At 37.2% G+C, this 20,083-nt stretch overlaps 1 protein-coding gene across 4 annotated transcripts in view; it reads right to left on the bottom strand.

Moving 5' to 3' along the window:
- Sol1 (CUB domain-containing protein Sol1) overlaps window positions 1-20,083 on the bottom strand; it is a 549,725-nt gene that overhangs the window by 465,230 nt on the left and 64,412 nt on the right. The window contains exon 1 of one of the 4 annotated variants that reach the window (XM_069121835.1): window positions 10,213-10,327. The exons of the other annotated variants lie outside the window; for them this stretch is intronic. The gene's annotated coding sequence lies outside the window, so the exon portion shown is untranslated. Of the gene's footprint in view, window positions 1-10,212; window positions 10,328-20,083 lie in introns of those variants that run through there. 4 annotated transcript variants of the gene reach the window in all.

The following is a 20,083-nucleotide window of genomic DNA, read 5'->3' on the forward strand; positions in this document are numbered from 1 at the left end:
CCACGAAATCCAATGGATTCGTGGCTGCACTAATTACAAGAAGGAGCCGTGGTTCAGCTCGAGGAACGCGTCACTAACATTTCGGAGAAATGAGCCATCATATACGTGTACAATTATGTACACATATGACATCGATCCCATAGAGATACGAATCTTACTTAGTCTTGCTACAGTCCTCGAATATCTATATCCCGATCTCACTGTTTTAATAAGCAACTTATTCTAAACTTGTTTCGAGAAGTAAATATATTTTGGATATCTTAAGAAAAACTTTAGCAAGCAGTTAAGACGGGAAACAATGCGCATTAAGGAAATTTGTTGAATACTTTCCTCAAACTTCTAGAAGTGTATTCAAAATAAGGGAAATACGATTGGGTTTAAAGTAAACCAAAAACACGGTTAAATAAACCACGAATAGAACATGAAATAAGTTTGACGAATACAAGATACATTTCTTTCCTCGTTAAATAATTTCAATATTAATAACCTACAAGTCTAAACAAATTTCCTATAAATAGGGTATTAAAGAATAACGTGACGCAGCACATTTTGAAAATTGTTCGCTTCAAGTTTTATTGAATATTCGACTTCGCAATGCCATTTTATCATCAACATAATCTAGAAGTGCATAAATTACAGTTTTTCCTTATCAGGATGCATGGGAATTTGGGACCGATAATCACCACGTCTTTTCGTACTGGTAGCCACGTGACGTACCATGGCACTTTGATCATCCAATTTAGAAACAGTCTGTACAGTCGTGCACAGGTGCGTCGGTACACACAGGGAGGACCAATCCTCCGGTGTCCGTCCTAGCGAAAGCAAATGAACTCTTGAACAGAGGCCTGTGCGCGTGCACGCACGACCGATCTGCGCATATACAGAAGCAGCCGTGCGAAAGACGGCGTATACTGAATTTCCAACAAGCAGACTTTTAACTGTAAAATATCGGAAACCGGCTGAAATTCTTCGTAGAACAGGAAACGAACGGCACGACCGATTTGTCAAATTGATTCGACCGGTGAACGCGTGGAATTTTAAGTTTGCCTCTTAGCCAAACCATCGGAGATACACTCGGGATCCACCGAAACCAGTTTTGCAAAAAGAGAGAACATGCACAATTCTAGCAATTACGGGAGGGGCGATACGAAGTTACTTCGAAACATATCGTTTCTTTTTAGGATATTAAGTCAACTATGAAGAAGTGAAGAAGCTAGAGCGACGAATCCCACGAATCGAGAAGTACAAGGAAACGACGATGTTGCAAACGCTGCCTTATAAATTTAGCTTTAACATGTACAGTTATTCGCGGCATCTTCTTACGATAGATCATGGAAGCAAATCGTCCGTTCTTTTAGAACTGATTTAAACTTATGTGGTGAATTTATTTGACTGTATCCAAAAACTGGATCGTTATTCGTTACTCAACGGAACATATAGTAGCATCATCGCCATTTAAAATGTTACTTTAAACGCGTCAGTTTTGTTCCTATTTCGCCGGAGTTTCTATAACATTGTTATTAACGACGTCGATATTTATGAAACTTTTCCCGCGAGACTTTAATCGCGGTGTTCCGTCGAACGACATTAAATCACGCATTATTCACCGTTCTGGGCTAATGAATGCAACATGACACGCGTATATGATAAAAAGATGTTTCGGACAAACGAAACAGGACTTTAATCCTGGCAAATAGCGCGTCCGTAAATATGAATTAAGCAAATGACGGGGCTTCATTAAAATTGCACCATCGATTGGTTCCGAATGTGGAGCGATCTCGCACGGCTAAATCCACTTAAAGCCAGCACCAGGGTAGAAAAGCTCGTATCCATCCGCGCGATATTTCGAAGGAGATCCCAGCACAGGGGAAATGTACGTTCTCAGCCATTACAAGCGAATACTATAATCCAAAATTGCTGTACCGAATGCGATCGATTCTACGCGCTTCTTTATACGAATACCGTGTCATCTCGGAATTTTTTCTTCCATACGGTTGAAGTATTAAACATAACGGACAGCAGGGAAAAAGCAAGAGAAGACGAAGATGGGCTGATAGTAGAACTAGCTAACATTTAATATTTAGACAAATATATTATTCATCGTTGATTAGGATTAAAGCAATAGGACAAAAATAAATAAGTACCAGTGATATACGTACTCGTGTTTCTGTCTCGATAAAAGTAAAAATTAATATTGTGAAAAACTCATTTTAACGACTGCAAAGACAAAAAATATGATAGTAGTCGATTCGAATGGTTCCGTAGATTTAATGTTAAATTAAAAGTAGTATATACAAGGCTATTCAACGTCTGTTGAAACGTAGAAAACATCGAACCGTCATGAGTTTTGGTCGACAGACGTCGTTTCGCTTTGCGTAAAAAGAATTGTTGACATTGGCGAACAATGGAGACCCCTTTGTAAATGTTTCACTTCCTTTGAAGTCAACCTTCGGTACACCTCTTGGGCAAACACTTAAAACAGCGATATTTTTAGTATCTTCTTTGAGGATTGAATCAAATAAAAGGGGAGGCAGCCGGAATATGCTAATATTTGCTCCGACACGAGCGCCATAGCTTTTTTTTCCTGATGGACATTGATAAAAATTGTTAAAATATTTAAGGAACAAAATTTATTATCTTTGAATAGTGGAGCGATAGTTTGATTTCTTCTGCAGTAAAAAGTTAGAAATAGATCGTCACATTTTTAGGTAACTATTTCCTATTAATTCAGGATTTAGACGTGGACTTGTATATTTTCGTTGCTAGTGTAAGTTCAGATAACCGTTTAATCGCGCAACTTTTACCGTATACTTCACGTATGAATTTAACGTTTATTCTTTTATCGAATAATTTCTGAATACCGGAGTGAAACGTTGGCAAAATTTCTATTGTAATCCGTTAAATGGTCATTTCAGGAAATAAATGAATACCCTATGTAGAAGGTGGAGGGAGCGATAACAATGTCAATCGAAGATCAATGCGTGAATTTTAGGAACACTGTTCTGAAATTTTCAAGTTTTATCGGCCTTATCGGCAGGATTAAAAAGATACATGAACAGAAACAAATCAGGAAAACTGAAGCTAGCGGAAACTTTTTCAAAGTTCTAATCAAACGTTCGTTTAACTTTGGATTTGTGCCAGACGATCGCTATCGAAAGTTGGAGAAAATCCTTAAAGCGTTTGCCTTTTAAAATTAACGTTTAAAGTAGTATACATTTCCTCGCGTTATGAAAATATTATCTCAAAATTACAAGAAAGTTAATAACTTAAATAATAATAAAAAAAATTACATTGAAATGCTAGAATCAATGGTATGACAAATAATTACGTTCATATTCTTTCTACAAGGATCTTAATATCGAAATTATAATCGCTGAAAGTATAATCTGGCCCAAGTTTTAAAACCTAGCTTGCAACCTTTTGATAAATCTTTCTCGGCTTCATTTCCAATAAGCAGCCAGCGGTTGACAAAAGATTTCCGTAGAGCAGCAATTTCACTGAAAATTCTTAAACTCGTTTCGCTGCAATTGTTCGGTGTATGAGAAAAATTTTACGCGCGTTTTCCGTATACAATAAGCACTTCTCGAACGATCGTTGAAGATATCTGAGAACCGTGCAAATGAATCGGTTACGCCATTACGCTATAATTCCAACATCTGGATAAAAGAACGGTCGTTCGAGAAACGCAAACGCCGGATAAATGTTCGTTTAAGACGTTTGTGACCATATCGCTGTGCAACCCTTCGCGAGAATCGCTTACGATATTATCGAACACAAAAAACTAAACTTGAAACGAAACTTCAAATATACCACGCTATAACATTCGCTGAAAAATGTTCGGTCCATCTTATTTTAACTATTCTAAAAAATTTAGTAGAACAGCTTGGGTCACCGCGGCAGTCAAAGTGTTAATTTAGTTCATATTCCTAAAGCCACTAGGACAGAAGGTCAATAAGAATCGTATTTTTCCCCCTCGTCGCGGTAGACTGGCGGTGGTAATATCCGTTGCGACAACCATTCGGAATAGGAATGTTGTCCTGTAAATAAATTTCTCGTGACAAAAGCTCAGCCTGGCTACGCTAGGTATATAGTCGACTCGGTGGTCGAACGTTGTTAGTTTCGTTTTGCAAGCTACACGAAATAGGCAGGACAGCTGTTAGGTAAATGTATTTAGTGGTAATTGGCGCGGTTTGCATGTCAAAGTCAGGTAAAATGCGAATCACAAGGACAGCGTAGTATAAATTTTGCAATTAAACTTTAGAAACTGTAAACAGCGATATATTGAAAATTAGGAAGTTCTGCGACGATGAAATACTTTCGTAGATCAGTTCTATGGGGAGCCGGTATGTATAACAGAACATAGAATCAGAGAACTTAACTTTAAATGCTAACTTTCTCAGTAGCTATATAGAATGACATTCATCGCACGTTTAGTGACGAATTTAATAGCAGTGTCACTTTTAAGATGACTTGACGTTTCCTCGAATCTTATAACATACAGTACCTAGTAGCTGTGTCTCAAAAATAAAGAAAAAAAGAAAAGAATGAAGATCGATTTAGGGCATCGATTCAGGGCGTGAATTTTACGTCGATGTAACGTGAAAAATGTTTTGTAAATTACTTGCGAACTTTTTCAAAGTATAATAATTCAACGTATAATTTCATCCGAACAGAAGATCAAAGTGTCGTAAAAATATCGCTATTTACGACGATAAAAATATAATCGTTGTTTTTATATAATATCAAGCGAGTGAAAATGAATTCATATTTGCGAAACTAATAGTATAGAGCGTACTATTTTCACCGGCCTGACTTCCTACTGTCCACTGGATGATTAACACGGATGCTGTGGAATGACTGGAAGCACGTTTCGAAGCTACACGTGGGTGGAATCCGGCCTAGATTTTTCATGAAGCCCTTTTCCTCCACGAAATGGAATAAATTAACATCCCAAATCTGGCTCTTTGAGCGGTTACCCCTGAGAACTCCAATAAAACCGGCGTAGAACGATAAATAGAATAGTGGAAGGAGTAGCCATGGCCTCTCCTCGTGCTTTAATAAGCATGTGTCCGACAGAAAGTTCCAATCGGCGTGAAATATTGGTGGTCTGAAAAACTACTCGCGAACGGTAAAATGTATTATTTTCACCGTGGAATTCGACGAATAGGCAAACCGAGTTTTAAAGAAGATTCTGCGAAACCATGCAGTTCAATATAGCTCGAGGTTTACGATATTCATAAATAAATTTACTTGAATAGGATCGAGAGAACAAGTTATATAATACATTGAAAATTCTGCCGCGCTACATACCTGAACGAAAGACTGAATCGGCAATGTATCACTGAGTAAATATTAATTGACAAAGATATTACTTGGTATATGTACGTCCATACTTAATAGACTCTAAAATAAATCACTTCTTGGTCAGATAAATTTTATACATCACTAAATATTCCGTCTTGCAACTATCGCGAATATCGTTCAAGGTTATCTTTAATGAGCAAAATCAGTTTGACACCCTCTGTGAAATCGTTAATAAACGTTATCTAGAATGTATCTGCCGAGACATCTGTGTATATCGACACAGGTCTGTGTATATGTATATATGTATAGGTATTAAAGTATATTCTCAGTCGTACACAAGCTGCGTCGCGCTGATACTTGCCCTCGACGCCGTCTCGAAATTGTATTAGCGTCGTCTCGAGTCCATGCAAGAAGTAGGCCGTTCCAGTTGCACTCTCTCGCGGAGAGAGAACGCGGCAAAGGTCAAAAGTGCATGAATTGTTGCGAAGTGCCTCGGTCCTCCACTCGCTAAAGCAGTACAATGCGATCGGTGACCCCGTTTCGTGTTGTCGGCCTGAAAACCACCGGCGACTGCTGACATTAGTGAAAAGCACAGCGATCAACTATATTTCTACGTCTATTTCTCTTCGTTTTATTTACTTTGTTTTTCTTATGCTTCCCCTTCTCCTTAACGGGCTAATAGACGAAGAGTGGAAAGAATACGGATAAGTCTCTCCCGATCTTTCCAACTTATTCTCAGTACACGCTTCTGCTACGTTCGATAATAAAATCGACGAATGTTGTGGCTAGACGTACAGTCAGTCACGAAAGTCTAAACACATTCGTCGAATTTTACGTATATGACTTACCAAGGAAACTGACACAATTATCGTTGACGTATTTTTATTAACGTATTAAGAAATCTTGGCGTAGTATTGCATTACAAAACCTTTAATTTTTTCAACGCTGGGGAAATAGGAGGACATTGAATCTTATGTAAAGAAGAAGACCTGCGAGGCATTACATTTTATATTCTTCTTTTACTTCAATTTTCCTCCTAAGAAAGAAGGCAAATAAGCCGTATTACAATTTAGCGTTACGTGCCTGAGTGTGTGAAAAAAATTCGTAGAATTAACTTAACTCTGTACCATGATATTTTACATTTAAGGAGAGAAAGTGTGCAGAGTTTTGTGACCGATTGTACTTTGTACTGTACTTCGTTAAGACCAGTATAATATAAGCTGGTGAAGTTCTTTGTTGCAGTGAACGCGTTTGATCGGAAATATTAATATCGGGAAAGGTAACGATATAAATTTGTGAAAATAATCGATATACGTACGATATGACTAATATATCAAAAACACTGCGCTTATACTTCGTATATACAACTTCTAGCGCGTGAACAGCTTTGAAGATCTCTCAATGAAACGAAAAGCGTTAAAAGCAGTCACTAGGACAAAATTTATACGAGAATGAATCCTTGTTGAATATTTTGCTTTATGCATTAGCGATGAGCGCAAACATGGTTCCGTCGAGCGTTATTTACGAGCTCCCCTTGTCAGCTCGAGTGAGATAGATTTGTATGAATATTTCCTCGTTTTTTCTTGAAACTTTACATTACACTGCTAGTGTCACGTATTCTATTACGAATAAAGACTAGTCGACGCTGAGAACAAAAGAGTGCCTCTTCCCTAAACGATGATCAACAATGGCTTGCCGTTCTGAAAAGAAATCACCAAAGTGTTACAAGAATACGTGTACACATTTCGTGTCACATAAATTCTCTGTTACACTTGAACATCTACAGGCGTCGCGTACATACGCTGAATCTAGATGAAGATTTCCTGAAGGCATCACCCTTTGCAATACTTATTTTTCCTGCTCTAAGTATTCGTCGTAAGTTAGGACTTTCGATGAATCATTTTAAGCGACTGGGGGAGCCTGTATATAGCTCGTTCAAATGAAACTTTTGCCAAAGAAACATAAATACCTTGAAAAATTATTTGAACATTTCGTGCTTATTTATGGCATTTACGGAAACGTTAAAACTTCACAAGTGTATAGAACGCACATGATATGCAAAAATGTATAAACTACTCAAAATATAATATCTATCACAATGTTCAATAGGCGAACCAATTCTCTGCTTAGATTCCATTTTTGGAATTATACTCATAAAAATACGATTTCGCATAAATAAACGTAGTACCGCTACAAAAGTTTATTACAATGAGACAGTCTATATCGTGACTGAAACGGGTAACCATCATTTTCTATAAATTTAATCGACACTGTAATTTTTCATTTTGGTCGGAAAGGATGGTGGAACACTTAACAGAAATATCATACATGCACCGTGCAAAAGTGGCCAAAGTATCGCCGTATGTATCTTGTCTGAGTTATCGCGAACGATGAAAACTCTCGTTCGATTGGCTCGCGAAAGCCGTGGCGAGCAGCAACCAAGAGGAAGCGATGCAGTTCGATACTCTCGTAATCGATTCCGCCGTTTATTTATTCTCCTATTTCTTCCAGTTTCGGAACGGTCGACCAACTCAGAGAGTACGATCGATCCGCGTAATGAGAGATTCGTATGCCAATTCGATACGACACTTAAAGTCGATTCCTCGCCGCCGATGGAAAAATCGTTCATTGCCGTGCAATACCGCTGCGAACTTGCGCGACACATTTCGCACGGAAAGAAACGGAAGAAAAAGGGGAAAGCGTGTCTTCGAAAATTGCACGCTTCTCCGCGAGTTTCCTACGACTCGGAACGGAAGATTAGGGAAGTAGAACAGGAAGAAACTTATATTTTTAGAGCGAGGCTCGCACGCCCGGAAGGAGAATGGAGATATAAAGTTGCCATTTTCCCTCGGTAGAAAACTAAAACAGTTCGCACTCCCTCGAGCCAACTCGGAAACCATTTTACCCAACTGATACCGATGCGCGATAAATAACTTCTGATTAGAAAATCGATGTTCGATCGTGGTCGATAAAAGAGGGCGAACGGTCGAAATATTGTGTTAAAGATCTTTTAAACGCGATGACAGTAGATGCTATTAAGAAAAATGAATCGTATTTAATGGCTACAAAAGTTCTACATGACGTATTAAAAATGTTAAATAATTAACGAAGATATATACGTCAACAGCTTTCGTGATAAATAATTTATACGTGATAAAATTAAATCATGTAAAATTTACATCGTATGTTGCTCGGCGAAAGCTAATGTACTTTTGAAAATTCCCATTTCAATTATTCCGCGTATCAATCTACAATATCCAACGTAACTCAATAATGATCTCTTTATTTTATTGTACCAACAGTTTTTCATTATTTCTCGTTTCAATTAGTAATGCTCTATGGTATTGACATCTTGTATCTTGTAATGCCTTTTCCGATAGATTTGATATATGAGATTAGCGCGAATTGCATGGCAGATCGACGAATAACATATTTTTCAATCCAAGATAAACGATATTATTTCGACCCAAATTACGTCGAATCGAATCTGTAGGAGAGTAAAAAGCTAATATTAATGTATTACGATTATTTGTGAGTAATTTCTGAACACTTGCGCTTATTAAATGTGCGATAGGTCGAGGTAAGACGAAAAGCGATATTCCCTGCAAAGTTTTCTGCAATTTGGTTTTGTACGCGACATTCACGGATTCTTATGCAACTTCATATTTTTACGAATATAACAGAAACTTGTTTCACTCGATTAAACGTTGTAATAATCATTGTATATTTTACACGTTTTTGAATATTAACGCATTGTGTGCATTTCGTAGATTCGAATTTTCCATAAATCCACGCAAGTCCGCAGTCTACTTATCATAATCGCTTTTCACAATAACTCTTCCGATATCGCGCGTGCTCCGCTTACTCGTACAACTATTTAGAATTGAAAACGCCAAGCTCAGGATAATTCCGCGTTCTTCGTAGCAGAAACTCGTTGACGAGCGAGGCACAGACAAGCCCTGGAGCGGCGAATTTCGAAAAGGGGGCATTTTGCGACGCGAAAACAATACTTTCTCCGAGCAAAGAGCGTCGCCGGAAACTTTCAGCTCGAGTTTCAAGCGCGTGTATAACTGGTAAGCGGTTCGCTACTGCACTATAGTCAGAAAGCAGGAAGAAATATTTTTCGGTGGTACATTGTTTGCGCGTCAGGTCACGAACGCCGCTTTCTCACGAGTGACATCCTGGTGTGTGCACAGACGTCAGATAGGCTCAGCCAGCCTTTTTATTCGTCTCCGCGCCCTTTGTAGCAAACTAGAGTGGAAAATGACGGTGTGTGTCAGCCGTTTTACGAAATATTATATAGCGTTCTCGTTCGCAGGCCAAAGTGGCCGCGAGCCGGTAACCAGATCGCTTTAAACCGCCTTTTGGACGAGAGAAGCAATTCGATATTTAATTCTTAAGCGATACGAACATTCAACTACGCAGGTGGTAAAGCCGAGTTTGCATCAGCCGACAAAGTTTTATTCGTACGTATATTTCGAGAGAACTTTCCTCAATTGCGTTTTTAATTTTCATCGTGAGCTTCAGGCTGAGGGAACAATTGTAGCGTTACGTTGTGAAAGTAGTACGAATAAATGGATGGTATCAAGCGAAGAGAGTCATTTTATAAGAAAAGCTTTTACTATGTTATAAATGAAATGAAATTAACGATATACCAAATATCATCGTGAAATACGATGTCTCGAAAATGATGGAAGCAAAATTAAAAAGCGTTACAGTTAACAAATATTCGCACGAATTTGCCACATGTTTGACTTAAGACTTTTCCAGATTATATAGAAGCAAGTAATTAAAATGCCCGTTAATTACAAATTCCATGCTGCTTATTTAAAGATATTCTATCAGAGTCGAGCACAAACACACAGACAGAGAGTTCCACACAGTAAAATAATCGAGAACAAACTTAACTTTAAAAAAGGTTACGTCAGGGATTAAAAGTTGGCATGACGAAACAGGCAAGTATGAAACAATTGTCCCCGAAGTCCAGGACGGATGCGTTTTGTCAACTGACCCACTACATTCCACTCGCTATAATAACCAGCGTAATTCTGTGAATTTGGTCGACCGCCTCCAACAACAAGATTATGACCTTCGTGATGAATAGCCGTGGAAAATGTAATGCAAGTCTCGACTGACTGGCGTTTTTAATTAATAAAGCGTGCCAGGAATACCCGAGCTATTTTTTCCACTTTTATGTCGAGACTCGCGCCGCTGCACAAAATAGCCTTCTACGCAATTATTATCGTTCTTGGATCGACTACCTTACTAATTGCTACTCACGCGTGAAGCCGTTACGTTGTTATTTTCTTTCTATAAACAAATACAGTGGCTGCAAAAAGTACAATCACACCATACTTCTAGCACTTACATACTGAATAATTATTTGCAAGAATATTAGATTTCGTGTTATTCGTTGGTATCTTCGTACGATAAGAAACAATTTGATACCACGAAAGTGAAAAGTATAATCTGATAAAAAAGAAAATGCTTCATCGAAGAATAAGGGTGTGAGCAAGTATTTTTTGTAGCCACTGTATATGAAAGAAAATATCGATCATTTTAACGCACAAATATGTAAAAGAACTATAATATATCGCTCGGGGTCAAAGATCATTTGGAATTAAACTTTGAAATATATTTGCTGACACACATCTTTTCGAAAAGTTTGGAAACCGAAAAATCAATTATTAAAATATAAATTGACAAGGAAATTGACTTTTATGAGATTTAGATTGCATTTTATGTTATATATTTTATTCGTTATAATTAAAGCGATATAACAAAAATAAGTGGACATGTATATGCTATAATTATGTTTCTATCTCAGGTAAACAAACTATATTCGTTGTTTAATATCACCAGCATGGTAATTTCAGTAATTATAAAAATAGATCTGTGCCTGACATTTTGATGGATTTGATAATTTCAATCTCAATCAAAGGAAACGCGATTAAAACAATGAATATAATGTCATATAACGCATACGTCCAACCATATTTATATAACATTTCAAACACGCGATGTTAAAGTCAAATGCAGCAGAAACCACGGAAATTTTCAGGATGTACTATCAGCATGATTTTCAATACAAAAGTAGCACAAGCAAAACGTTTAGTTGTAAATTTTATGCATTAATAATTTATTTCCAAATTACTGAAACTTCAATTGATTGTTATAAACGTACGATATAAGCAGATAGGCAAACAGTACGAGAAGTTAATAAAGAAGCAAATGAATCTTACGAGTAGAAAACAAATTTTCCTTTATCGTAAAGATTGAACAAAAAACTGAGGAAATTGAACTAAGAAATTCTGCCTCTTGCACTTCATTTTCTTGATATTACTTGAAAGATTTGATACTTCTTCCAAGTAAAAAAAAAAAAAGGATGTTGCGAAAGCAGCTGTGTAAACATTAATTTACAGAATAACAACGAATGCGTCGGTATGTCTTTGTTTGTCAAATATAAATTAATGAATATTTTCCTCGACTGATAGCACTAATTCGATTTTTTCAGAAATTCAGAAAAAATGTATATACGATCGACCTTTAAATAATTGTAAGTTACACAACGTAGAAGTAGGAGGTGAACACGACGTTCGCGCTTAGATTCGCATTTTTCTTGGAAAAAAAAAACAGCATCAGCGATATTGTTGCAACAACACAAAATGTCGAGTGCATCCTGTATATCGTGTGTGCATCGATCGCAAAAAGGCTTTCAACGAAGCTTTCAACGAAACACCTCTTCCAATGTGCAACACACGTACTACGCGTGTATAATTCATCAATCTCATAAATTATGTTGGCAATTATGAAAATGACTGCTGTCATAAATCTGGAAATTTTGGATTCGTTAGATACTGTGTATTATATCGATTTACAGTGCGCCGTATCATCCTGAAAATTTCCATTGCGTCGAGTCGTTTATTTGGAAATAAACTCCGCCAGAAGAATATCCACTCCGCTGGGATTCAATATTTGTATTACGAAATTTAAGCAGACAGTATTGTTAGTATATCTCTGTCGATTTGATACAAAACCGGTCATTCGAACGCGTGACAATTCAAATATTTCGGATTATACGCTGCTTGGATATGTTTTCGTTTCTATTTTATAAAATTAAAATCAGAGTTAAGATCAAAATTATAAATGCAGAGACTATCGTAAAGAGAACTTCAAAAACACTTGTCGGTATGGTTAAACGCAAACGAAGGTTCAAAAGGACAACACACGTTGATGGAACATGCGGTCGTCACACGCGTACCGATGCGTGAGAGGTGCTGTTTGCTTTGGATCTCGTTCAATTTGAATTTTCAATAGATTTCGCGGCGAACAGAGGTCTGAGCTGACCTGAGAGAACAAGCAGAGGTGTGCTGTGGAGGTTGAACCAATAGAAAAGAGTGGTCGAGATACGCTTTTGTCGAAATTGAAAATTTATTTGTTAAATGCTGATTCGAAAGGTGATGGAAATTGAAGAAACTCCGATTCCTTTTTTTTCTGGTAAGTAAAAGAAATAGATGCTTAAAAGGAAGAAACTAGATTTAGTAAACTATCAAATAACACAGTTTTAATGGCATAAAAAGAATTTAAAAATAAACTGTCTATTTTGTTACAAAACAAAGTGTACACACTATAAAGCAGATCTCAGAAGGACGAACGTTGTATCTACAAATGTTACGATTCCAGGCAACAATGTGCAGAGTTATTTATTTACAAAAACCTTTGAATTATTTTTACATATTTTTCAAAAATATGCAGCGACTACAAAAATATTTCCACATACTCTCATTTTTTAATAAAAACGTTCCAAACCTGGCTGTTGAAATATTTGCACATATTCTCGTTTTTTCATGAACTGTTTCACACGTAGTAACGACGATGATTTGTCCCCAACGATTTGTGAACTTCATTTTGCCACCGATATTCTGATACTTCTAATCAACGGTGTATGTTGTTGCGTGTCGTGAATAATTTACCCCGATAAAGGAAACGATAATTACAAGCAACTGCGAATAAACAAAATCATGCGAATAAACTACAATTTCTAGAGAAATAATCGACGTGCGCGTAATCGACGCGACCGATAGAACGCACCGCTGCTGAGATATGATCGATATTCTTGAAAAGGCCGAAGGTATCGAGGGAAGCCGCTTCCGCGCGTAATTTACCTCCGCATGAATATCGTGATTTTGGACTGAAGTAAATCACCGAGGAAATAATTCACGCGCGCCCACGGAAACACGCGCCTCACGGAAAGCGCTAAACTTTGTCCTTTCCGCGCGAACAGCCCGCAGCCATCGTATCGGCGGGGTAAGGCTCGCAGCTCTCGCGAAACGAGCACGTTCAAACGGCGAACAGAAATTCCAGAGCGGCAGTATTCGAACAAGAAATTCAGGAGGTGAAGCGTTACGGAACAGCACCCAGCAAGCTTCGAAAGCGACGCACAAACGTGGGAGATAGTAGACAGGCAGAAGAACGGAACTAACGAGTACTCTTATTTACTTCGCACCACGGGATTTTCTGTGCCACAGGGTACGATCGTTGGTATATCACTGTTTGATTATAAACACTCGTTCTCGCGAGGAAAATACGCTGAGAAAACTCATGCCCTCGTCTCTTCTTTTTCTTTTTTTTTTTTTCTTCTTTTCGCTTCCTTTCACCTGCTTCAAAAATCCCAATCTCTTGCAGATTAAAAATAAAGGTACTATTTATATATTTAGAGTATTACAAAATGAAACGTAATAATAAAGGAACGTGATAGATGTAAGAAAGATACGCGGTATAAAATTTCAAAATACAAAATTTTCATTCTTCGTTTTTATGCATTTTTTTAGTTGTATAAGCTGAAAAAAAAATGGAATTTTTCTAGCGTTTAAAAACCAAACGACTAGAATTTTAAGTACTTACGAAATTTACTTGTCGTAAGAAAGAAAGTTGAAACAACCCTAACTTTGCTATTCTGTATATCATTTAATATTTATACATTCCTCGTAGCATCCCCTTTTTTCCTAAAACTCATCTCGCAGCACGTGCTGTCTACGTCACTGTGTCTACGACTCGAGATACAGGAAGATAATGGTATATTTAAATAAAAAATCAGATGTGATGGCAAAAAATCAACAATCAAATTCCACTTTATTGCTGGATATTACGTTGCTGCAGAGTATTTTTTATGTGTCATTCGTCAGATTTGAAGGACTTTAATCGTATTCCTGAGAATCTAATGAGATCACACATAATGTTAATTTCCTGGTCTGCAGTGTAATTGAGATTATTAAAGAAAGCGCAAATACCGGAATCGTAAAAAATCATCGAAAAACCGACAGACAGAATATTTTGAGTTAAAAACTGTATGGAAAAAAGTCGAACATCAAACAAACCACAACAAATGAGAACAGCTACAGTGCATCAGTTAGCGTCTGCCGGCGTAACAGGCCAAGACACGCGCAAAAAGGTTGATAGATTACAGGATTTACGAAGCACGGCGATACCTTAGCAAGACAAAAACAGAAAATTATGCCTGCAGAAAGCGCGTTCCGTTTTTGGTGTTCCAAGCCAGCGAAGCAATCGTAAACTTCGGCACGGCACTAAATTATACGGTGAAGTAAGAAACGATAAACTTTCGTCGTAGCTATAACGATCGAAGATGCATATGCGTGAAGGGATTGGAAGTTTCGATGCGCAACAAATCTACGTGATAGACGATCCGGTGAAATTACTTTCACGAAACACCCGTAAAATAAATGTTTATACATCTAGTAACGCACGCGACGACCAGCGGTGCGCACTATCGAACAGTCGAAACATCGACCATATCGAAAGCAAACAGCGAAACAAACTTCTTTTTGATGCATCGTGAAGAGAAAAAAGGCACCAACTATGACCAAATTGCATTTCGTTTCCGTGATTAAAGAAACGATTGAATCCTTTCACGAGAATATTTTTTTTATATTGACCGAGTTTATAGAGTTTCGAAATGTTTGAAATAGTTTGCTATTTGTGTGGTTAATTACTTTTCATTTTATTTTCTAGCAGTTTTCATTTAAAGTTGCTCGAATATTTCTTTCAAATATTCAACTTTTTAAAAACGTTTATCGATAAAGAATCTCATCTATATGTTAATCGAACGTATTTTGAATTAGGCATAGTTCGAATTCATTTAATTTTCCTAACACACTCATTCGTTGATTTATTTACGCAATTTCAACGAATCCTCAATGGGGCACAACAGAACGCAAATATTTAACGATTTCCATCGACATACATTGCTCGACATTTTATTTGCAATCGATTTGCACTTCATGGAATCAGTCGATATCAACGATAATGCCAATCGTGTATGCAGCAATGTATACATAATGACACAACTAACTTCATACAGACATGCAACGTTGTTCCGATCGTTGCTTAACTAGAAAACTAGAGATCTGGGTTGCTACCATTTCGACAAATACTTATTTTTCCACCGAATCAAATGCAGATATTTACTATTCTATTAAAAATATTTTCAAATTCATTGAATCTCGATTGACATATTTCTGAATTTCCTACAGCGTAAAACGTCGGTATATCGCAATATTCTGCAAATTATTCGTATCGAAGTTCGAATATGTTTTTTAATTCTAACACATTTTCATTGCAGGTTTTAATAATTTTAATTCGTTCTTAATTGAACATTTTACAATCCCTTGCGCGCGCTTTCAGCGTTCTATTAATCTTCTGAAGCACAAATTACGCAAATAATACTTTCCTGCAACGAAAACATCCCCTCGCTCTATCGTACTAACTTCGTTTAACTAATTTGTTTACCACAACATAAACTACAACTCCAGCCACGCCGTCTCGTAGCTTTCCTCTGGTAGCTTCCCGTTTAAACTGAATTCAGTCCCGCAACTTCGTGTTAGGAACGAATGATAAAGTATTACGAAGTAATCAGTATTAGAGGCTAAACAGAGTTTATCTCGCTTCCTTTTACCCTTAGTGGAACAGAGAACATTTAGACGATTTCAACAACCTGTGGCACCGAGTCGTTCGATGTTCAGCGAAAGACGCAATACTGTAATCGTTGGATTGCCGAAGTCTTTTTATTGTCCCTTGATCGATTGTAGTAACAATCCCTTATGTCACTTTTCTGACATAGCAGTATGTCATTTCTGCCATAACTTTAGTGTCCATAAAGAAAGTTAAGTGACATTGAAGTGACCATAAAATTAATTCAGCATGTCGATTCGAGAAAATCCTATTGAGTACACCTTTTTCTATACATGCATAATGCATGGTACATCGATCACGTTGGTACCATACGCCGAATATACGTTACACGGCGAATAATACAAGGACAACACTGGAGGATGCGAAACAAAGAATTACCGCAGCATTTTTTGGATGGCATTCTCTGACATTATTTGAATTACATAAAAATTCGTAGGCTCAAATTCACAGACAAATAGTTAAATGTTTAGTTAAATAGTCAAAGGAAACAACAATTTGAATGGCCGGTTGTTACGATACCAAAGTTGTGTTCGGACTTAATATCAGATAAAAGCCAAACTTATGAATTATTTATCGAAACAGCCTTGAAAAATGCAATGACGTTCTAGGGAGAGAAAGGGGAAAAGAAAACGTTGATAAAGGTGTATTTGCATTGGGATACCAGCGTTGGAAAACGAGCTGACCAAAAGAATCTGAAAGGAACTGGAAATCGGGGGGAAGGAATTCCTGTAGACATTTCATCGCACAGTTGGGTTGATCAAAGAAGAATACGTCAATACGAAGATCAGTGCGAGACTCAGCCACGGAAGTAATATTATACATCTCTCGGCGAAAGTTCGAAAAGTATCAGGCTGAAAGGAAACCGAAGAAAGACACGGAAAACGGTTGGATGCAGCGCGTTCGTCGAATCGTACACGGTGAAACGGATTGATCCCGAAAACGTTCGAGTTTCCTTGCTTTTGCAGTCACCGCGCGGAGTATACTGGGTCAGACGTCGTGTTTCCGCAACGATTTTCCTTCGAGAAACAGTTGCGGTCGCGCGAAAAATTCACCGACAAGATGGATCGCCAGACCAAGGAAATGAAAGAAACACTTGGAAAAAAAATAGAGCGGATCAACTGATTTAAAACGTAAAATTGTTGTTAAGATGAATCGTGAAAAGATAATTCCATGTTTCAGTATTGCACAGGTGAATGCATAAGAAATATAATGGTTTGAATAACGATGATATATCTATGAGCGACATTCGATGACATATCAATGACAAAATAAAATAAGATCTAGAATTAAGTCTATGAAATCTAGATCTTCAGATTTATATCTATAATCGAATTAAAATGTATTTCCAGCGAATATATACAGAATATTTCTAACGCGTTAAAATTATTTTTGCATTGTGACTACAATGCCTCTTTTCTGTGAAAGTTAGCTTTAATCATTTTATTACGCTTCACGTAAACAGTAGTTTTATCGTCGATCGTAATAAAACAGTCAATATTTCAACGATTTAAGCATAAACTTTTCTACAGAAGCGTCTTGCAATGTCTAAGAAGCTTTGCACATCCTTAACGCAAGTAGGATTTCTGAATTCTTCAATAGCTTTAACTTCGTCGAATAAAGTAGAAATTTTAAATATTCGGCAATATCTTGTAAGAATGTGCATCTTCTCCAAGTAATAATTTATCCGTACTCATCCGTATATACGAAATACTTTTAGTCTTATCGATAACATCGATAATACCAATATTAAAATTGTATCGTACCAACGTCTCTTCGTATTTATAGAAACATGCAATAGAGTATAATAAATTAGGTTTGCGGAAATCTAGGTGGTGATCGATAAATATAAAATGATGTTTTCTTTGCCTCGTTGGTACGATATGCCGATTGAAAAGGATATAAGCTTCAAAATATGAATAGCAAGCGCAGCGGGGAACGTTACGTTGCATAATTTACTGGAATAGTTTATTCGTTACAATGAATCTTTCACCCTTTCTTCGTAAATGTTGCTTCACTGCGCCGCGTTATTCCCACGCTACGTCGATATCGCTTCGTGCAATATGACTCGATAAAATTCTCTTAGCTTCCTCTTCCAAAAATGAAAATGAACGCTTTCTTAAAACATTAACAATTCTTTCCGTTTGCTAGAATGAGACCAAGACCGAAATACAAAAGTCCAAAAATCATAGCGTAAGTTAAAACAATAGAAATCAACTACCCTCTACATTTGATCATCCAAAATGCAAAATTCTGTCAAGATTGTTTGTTGATCTGTGCATCCGTCATTTTCTCAGGAGTAAATTGAAAAATTGAAATTAGATATCCGCGAGACATACGCGTGTAAATTCCGAATGTATCAGGCTGTCCGCGGTTTATTGACAGTTCCGGGACTCTCGTAGTTTCCGGATGATGAATAGTCGCGTCGGTAATTATTCGAAATGGCTGCTCTTTCTTTCCAGTCACGATTGGTAGCTTTGTCGTCGAGAACGTTTCGAAACCTCTGATTCGTCGTCAAGTTGAATGAGAGGGTAAAAATCCGAGCCACCCGTTCGTGCAATCGTCCCTTCTCGTTCCAGCGGACTGCAACGCTATTGTGGTCTAAACGATGTGCGTGCAAGCATGTACATGAAACTCGCCTAAGCGAAAACCATGCCGGGCCTCTGTCTCATTATCTGTAGTGAAACACAGCATCGTTGAATCTCTAATTGAATCGACCGAGTTGTTTGTACGTCGATCTCGTTCGACGCAGGGTTAATGGATCGGAAACAGTTCTATAAAACCACGCGGACATAATGGAGATTCGAGAAATGATCGATAAACGGTATATCGCGTTCTTTGATCGATGTCTACGAATACAAGAAACTTGAGTCGCTATACAAAATGAGCTCGGACATTTAATGGAATTAAACTCTACGGTCGTAGATTTTGTAATAAAACGTAGCGATGAAAGAGTGATTTTGAATTTCTAGTATATCAGCACTCATAAGGAAACAAAGTGCAGAATTTTTGTAAATTTCCGCGTGTCTGAAAATAGCGAGAACTCGTCGAACGAAACACGTCGCTACGTCATTTCGTATACCTGATTAACTTGTTAGTTTTACGAGCTTCGTCTTGCGTATCAAAATTCTCCAGAACATCGATATTTAATTCTCACAGAGACTGTTTCAATGAAAAAGTAATATCGATTTTATGATGCAGAAATAAATCAATTTATACACGCTATGGCGTTGCTGTTTCATTTTTCTATAATTCTATTTCACGTTCAGTAAGCTTCTTAATACCACTTCCATGGAAGGATATCGATTTTGATTGAATAAAATGGTGTATGTGTTGTTCAGTTCCATCGGACGTGCTTATTCTTTCTCCATTCAAATGGCTTTACAATGTGTGAAAAAAAGCTGGTAATCTAATAAAATGAATTGCTACGTAACTATTAAAGTATAATTATGATAATTTTATGCATTTCAAAACCACCAATGATTAATTTCGCTCCATAGCTTTCGCTGTTTATTTCATATCAATCTAATTGAATAGCAGATTAGCATGTCTACAATTTAATTACTATCGCATTGCTTCGTATGTAAATAAATAGCAATTTGAAAACTGGTCAATATACGTGTCAATCCACGGCTATTGATGTCACACAATATTACGATTCAAACGAGAAAGAACACAATGTTAAACGCATTTACACCAATTTCATCGAATCTCTTTGATATCGATAAAACATCGTTCAACGTGATTTAAGTAATCAGTTCTAATTATTTACTCTAAATCTTCGTTCAAAGAT

This window comes from Bombus flavifrons, chromosome 10, assembly GCF_040668555.2.
Source record: "Bombus flavifrons isolate JBK064 chromosome 10, iyBomFlav1_principal, whole genome shotgun sequence".
Lineage (NCBI taxonomy): Eukaryota > Metazoa > Arthropoda > Insecta > Hymenoptera > Apidae > Bombus > Bombus flavifrons.